The sequence below is a fragment of the Ammospiza nelsoni genome, chromosome 12 (assembly GCF_027579445.1).
Source record: "Ammospiza nelsoni isolate bAmmNel1 chromosome 12, bAmmNel1.pri, whole genome shotgun sequence".
Classification (NCBI taxonomy): Eukaryota; Metazoa; Chordata; class Aves; order Passeriformes; family Passerellidae; genus Ammospiza; species Ammospiza nelsoni.
Window position 1 is genome coordinate 6,061,132 of NC_080644.1, and position 6,516 is coordinate 6,067,647.

Here is a 6,516-nt window from a genome sequence, read left to right on the forward strand (position 1 = left end):
GATAAATATAGAGAAGGCAGTATCTCAGCTAATTAAGCTCTCACAAAGGTGAACTGCTGCAAGTTTAATTAGCTTGCCGATGTTCCTCCTGCAAGGGTGTTTAAATCAAAGTCAGCTTCATCTGGATCTAATTTGTGGCGCACAGGGATGCGGAGGGGTGAGCAGACTTTCACCTTTTGCTGGAGGCAGCACATCATCTCAGGCACAGGGGAAATGAGGTAAATGACATCACCACGCTCCCCTGGGCAATGTGTTACATTCTTCTGTTGAAATTATTCATCTGTTATTTAGCTTTGCATTGCCCCTCTTTCTACTGAAGACGCTCGGCTCAAAAATCCAATTGCACAATTCACCACAGCGCTCCTGGTTTAATGGGAAAATGCTCACGGAAGGGCTGTGAGGGGCACAGGGCCTTGGGTGACCCTTTCCTACTGAATCCCACCATGAGCATCCAACTGGAGCTTACCAGAGCTTCCCCAGGGACTGAGCTTCTCTTTACAGCATTTATACAGGAGACAAATCAGTGTTTTTCAAGCAAGGTAGAAATGTGAGGGAGGGGAGGGGGGCTGTAAATAATCACTCCTGAGTGTCAATTTCACCCTGTAGCCACAACCAGAGCTGCTGATCCAAGCCAGGGCTCTTCCCAAAGCTGGAGCAGCACCATTTCCCCTACAGCAGTGGTTTGGTGTGAGTACCTCCCTGTGCAATGGAGGCCACTTCTTAAATCTTTACAAGTGCTACTTTTAATTAAATCTTGAAATCACCAGCTTTTCTAAGCTAAAGTGAAAATCCTACCCATTAGCTGAAGACTCTCCAGAGCTAGAGAGAAGTTATCAAAAGCAGATGGAGAAGAAATAAACACATGGCAACCATTACAATTTTCAAATTGGGTTCTTTACCAGCTGTGTCCAAAACTTGATTGTCTCAGAAGCACAAATCTTCCTTTGAGTGCAGTATAAACTGCAAGCAAAATTTCTGGCAGCTTCCAAACCCTGCCTTATATCTCTGAAAGGGAAAAGTCCACCACAGGCCACCACCAGCCTGGCTTTCCATCTCCATGGTCACTGCAGTGGGGTGGCTTTGCTGGAAAAGCATCACCTGCATCTGAGATTCCTCCAGCACTCACACAGTTCCAGGGCAGTAAAAGCATGCAGAGTGTCAGAGAGGTTTCCAAACCTTCCCCTGAGTCTGGCCTCTCTCTGCCTCTCCAGCAGAATCCCCTGTGGCACCAGGTGCCTTTTCCTCTGTCACTGCTTGTCCCACAGGGCTCCGAGCCAGACAAGGGGAAGCTCATCAGGAGCATCCAAGGAGAAGGGAAGGTCAAACACCATCACCACACTTCTTGTTTGAGCCAAAAACTGATGAACAGGTCCTCTGGTTCAAAATTAACAACGGTTTGCCATGCGTAGAAAATCAGCATTTTTCTACTTACTCTTATACAGAGTGGACAGACAGCTGATTTAAATGGATGTAAGTGGTTTAATTTAAATATACAGCAGTAAAACCATCTCTTCCCTTCCTTCTTTCTTAGATTTAAAATCAAAAGGGAATCTTAATTCTGTCTCTGTCTGAACACATCAGCTGTTCTGGCCTGCCCATGTGCCATCTCTTATCCCAGAGTGTGTGAGAGTTGATTGGAAATGGTTTGCCACAGGTGATTTAAAATATTTTTCCCAAAACCAAATCTTGTGAGTCTGAGGCTATCCCAGACATGATAAATTATACGAATGTTTGTCTCCTCTAATTTAGAATAATCCACAGACCTTTGATTCCACATCTTTCCAGCTGTATCAACAAACAATTAGTACTTTTGCTGAAACTTGTTTATGCTTTCCTCACTTTCAAGTGAACAGAAGGTATGGCTTCCTAAAATAAAATTATAAAAAAGGGAGAAAAGCAGAATACGTCAGTAGGAAGGAATTACATAGTGCCTGGAAGAGAACAATTAATGGCCTCTGAGAAGTTGAGTAAGAGCTACAAAATTTATTTGTATCCTAACAGGATTTTCTTTTGTAAAGGAAAACATGAAATATAAATCAGCGATTGACATTTCTCCTTGGGGAAAAAGAGAGAAAAAGTGATGGATGACAGATGGCAGAGAAGTGACAGTACACTCTGCAGAGATGCTCAAATCATTTGTTGACAAGGAGAGCTTAAAAGCTTGAACAAAATGATATTTCTGCTCACGCATTTAGTCAGATAGTGCTTAACTGGTTTTGTGATGAAGGCAGAAAATGCTATTTAAAGTTTCTGAAGATCTGAAAAAAAATAGCTCAGGGATGATAATTTTCTTTAAAGTCCAAGTTGTGAAAATATGATAAAGCACTGGCAAAACATTTTCTTCAGGATAAGACTTGAAAGCCAGCACAGGAAATAGGTTAAATAAACATAACTTTACTGTCACAAGAAATTATAATTTTGCATTTTTCATAAACATCTTTTGATTTTCAGGCAGGCAGTAGGAACTCTTTAAAGCCTTACTTAAAATACCCATATATTTATATATAAATACATATTTTATATACAAATATATAGATAAATACACATATAAGTTAATATAAACCCCTCATGTATAATTTTATATTTTTACATATTGCTTTTTTATTGTCAGCTGCTGATCAATGAGGAATAATGAGAGGAAACTTCAAAAGGAACCAAATGGGATTGGGGACAAACAAAGTGGAGCCAAACTTCAAAGCCAAGTCTGATTCTTCCAGAGTTTTCTCAGGAGCTCAAGAAGCCAATGCAATCCCTTGTTTTGTTTGTGTGGAGCAGCTTTGCAAAGCCCAGCCTGTCAATAACAGATTTGGATCATCCCAGACCAGAAGAAATCAATGCTATGAGGTCTTCCAGGGCTGTGTTAAATTTGGTTCTTGAACATCAGAAGAATGATTCCTATCTGGTGCTGGTTACACATTCTGGCAAATGATGGATGGAAACTGCTTCGTCTGCTCCCTTCCTCATGACATTTAAAATTGCAAATGACCCGGAAAAGACTCCAAAAAGAGCATTTTTCAGCTTTCAACAGAGACCATCAGCTCTTTCCACATAGTAGAGGAAAAAAATTTTTTATCTTGGTACTTTTAAATACAATACAATGTGCTGGGAGGCAGAAGTGCTCAGACAGGACCCAGCCATGGGTTGTTTCTCACTTCACAGCCCTGTGACCAGCCCACCTGAATTTTGCAGCATGATACAAATTCAAAACCAACACTTCATAAATAATGGAAACAATTAGCAGGGCTACTTGACAGCCTCTGCCTGGATAAACTCACATCCACGCTTAGTCTGGAGTGGATTTAAAGTCTTGAGAAATGTGGGACCTTCTTCCTAAGAGGATCACCTCTGCACAGGATGTGCTGCAGAACAGTCTGAGGGTAACTCCCTGCCTCTTAAAAGAGGAAACAGAGACAAGAAAGGTTTTAACAAGAGGGAATTCACTGAGTCTATGCAAATTGTGATGATTAGGGTTAACAAAGCTTTGTTAGCACAGACAGATGCACATGGAGAGGAGTTTTTTAGGGTTATTAACTCTCATACCCTGTTGGTTGGGGTTGTCATGAAGCAGAGCAATGTGAATTCTGTATGTTGCATTTGTTTGCAAAGCCTGGGGCGTTTCAGAGAGAGGACCACCCTCGGATTTGAGCTGTTTGCTCAGGCTGAGCAGAAGAGGATTCCTAATTCCTCCTCCTGCTCAGTGGAGCAGTTGGTTGTCTTCAGCAGGGGAATTCACTGAGGGTCGAGCAGCAGGGAGATAACCTTGCCCTGCAGGGATGGGCCATTTTATGTATTCATCAGCCATTCCTTGGCATGCAACAACAGCATAGCAATGAGCTGCTCCCACCCTTTCCTCCCCTCTCAACACGTTAGGAGATCAAGCTAAGCCCTGATAAATCCAGCTCTATTCTCTTCCTCTTCACTCCTCAGTTGAAAGACAAAACAAAACAAAAAACAAGAGAGAAAGGAAGAGACTGGAAAATGGAAATTTCATGGGGAACAACAGCTTAAAGGTCATGAAGTGAAGACAGGAAAAAGCTGCAAAGACAAAACCTAACACTGTGGATCTTCCATATTTCAAGTTCCTCATTGATAGTACTTAGATGATTCTCTCTTTTCTTTTCTTTTTTTCCCCCTTAGAACCTGTGTTTCCAATTTGTTGTTTGCTCCACATGAAACAAGAGGAAGCTGATTCACAGAGATGCAGGTGCCTCTGTTCTGGTGGGTCAGGACAACCTGAAGCCTCAGAGGTGAGGCAGAAGAAAGCACCAAGGTTTCCAGGAATGCATGAAAGAAAGATAGGTGAACCAAGATGATAAATAATTATCCTTTTGGTGTGTACTTCAAAGAAATGGGTGAATACCATCCTGTCCGTGGCAGGAAAGCATTCTGGACCTCTGTCCTTGTGGCTCAGCAGGAATTGAGTACTGGGGGGTTGTTAACACATACGGAAAATTTCATGGAAGTGCCAAACATCAGCTTCAGCAGCACCAGCAGAGGAATAAAGCTGGAAGCAGCCTGCTGCTCTCCCTGCCTGTGTTTACTGCAGGGAGAATGACTCCTTGTCAGGACTAATTCCATAATGGGAGTGACAACCATTTAGGGGCTGAGTGGTGTCATTAGATGTGGCTCGCCTGCTCTGCAGCCACTTTTTCTGGCAATTTGTGCCGTGTTGTCTTTCAAGATGTGCAGGAGGGGACGAGGGGAGGAGGGAGTGCAAAGGGTTATCTATTTCCAAACCTTTCTAACAGGAAATAGCAGGATCCTGCAGGATGAAGGGGTCACTTGGGCGAGGCATGGAGAAGAGGAGGGAGTGTATGGGGAGTGGGGAAGCAACCCCAAATCTGCTCTTCATCACAATGTGTGGATCCCTGATGTTGCCCCTGTTCCCCTGAGCATTTTCAGGTGTCAGTGAACAGGCACCAGCTCCCAGTGGGATGGGAACCCTTTTCCTGCACAGCAACACTTGGGATTTCTCACACACCCAGAGGACTGCTGGATCCTTATTTTCATATCACTCTCGTGTCACATTTTTAGACATAACAGTGCACATTCATCCAGGGTTTCCCTCTTGGAATTGCTGAGGAAGGAAGTGTTAAGCCCATTACAAATATGCTTTTTGACTGACAGCTTAAAAAATTTCAGATTGTGAAGCAAGTAGTCCCATAGTCAAATATTAATTACTTAACATTCTTCATTGTGGAAAATAAAAGTTGTGGTAGCTGTCAGACACTCTTGTCAGCTCTTAACAAAGGCTTGACTTTGATCAAGGGCAAACAAAATAGGGAAGGAGAGCAAGGTGCTGTTTGAGCTGGAAATGCAGTTGAGGTTTTCATTTTTTGGGATCTCACCCTGAACCACAAACCAGCATGGGCTTTGCTGGAACAACATTCTTCCCATGGCACCTGGAAAACAAATTCCGCTTTTCCTTTGGACAGAAAGAAACCAATACGATGAGAGATGTGGAGAGCGTAAAACTCAACCAAACCCTGAAGGAGCCTGAACAGGACCCCCTTGGCCTTGCTCCACCTGCTCGCCAGGCTGGCATTGCCCGCTCTAACTCTCCATGAGCAGAGGAATCCCCTTGGTCCCAGCAGCTGGAGAGATGGCTGTGTCCCTCTGCAGGTGCCCAGCTGAGCCCTGGCCGTGTGCTGGGCAGCAAATCTGTTCTGGCAGCTAATGAAGATGTTTCCACTCTTCCCCTGGACAGCCATTCCTTACTACAACTTGTTTTTCTTCAAGGCTCACACTGAAGAGCAGCAGAGATGCGTTGAAATGATTGAATTGACTCCGGGAAGATGGTTAATCACATTTAGCTGGAGCCTCACTGCAGTGATACAGTTTTGTGAATTGTGTTCTGTGGCATTCACATTCTCTGAAAAACTCTGGAAAGAGTCACCAGTTTTCATTATGATCATTTTAGCATTCTGATCCTTTCTGTATTCTTTAGTTTAGTATAGTATTCTTTAATATAATATAGTATCTTAAAATAATAAAGTATCTTAAATACTTTAAAAATAAAGTATCTTATAGTATCTTAAATAATAATTAGCCTTCTGAGACCATGGGGTCAGATGCATCATTCCTCCCTGCCAATACAATAGTGTTCCCATGGGGCATGAAGGAGTTGCACAGTTTTATGTAACTACATACACTTGGGTGATAAATCCCCCCATGTATTTTACCTGGATGGCTCCACAGATCCCCACAAACACTGTACCTGCTGATTTTTATATATTTGGGGGGGATTTTTGGGTCCATTTGCACATACAATTAGCAGGGTTGACAGCAGCTATTCTTAGGAGAGGGCAGGCAGGTTGGGATTTAAAATAAATACAGATGTTAGACAGAATTCATGTTGATAAAATACTTCAACTCTAATCCTGGTATAAACCAAAAGGCAGTGGTGGGTTATTATTTTTCCAGTTGTCAGGTGAAAGTTAGATTTACACAGTGCTGAAGGAAGAGGGTGGAAGAGAGAGCTGCTGGGCTCTCTCAGCAGCCCCAAGCTCTCAGTTG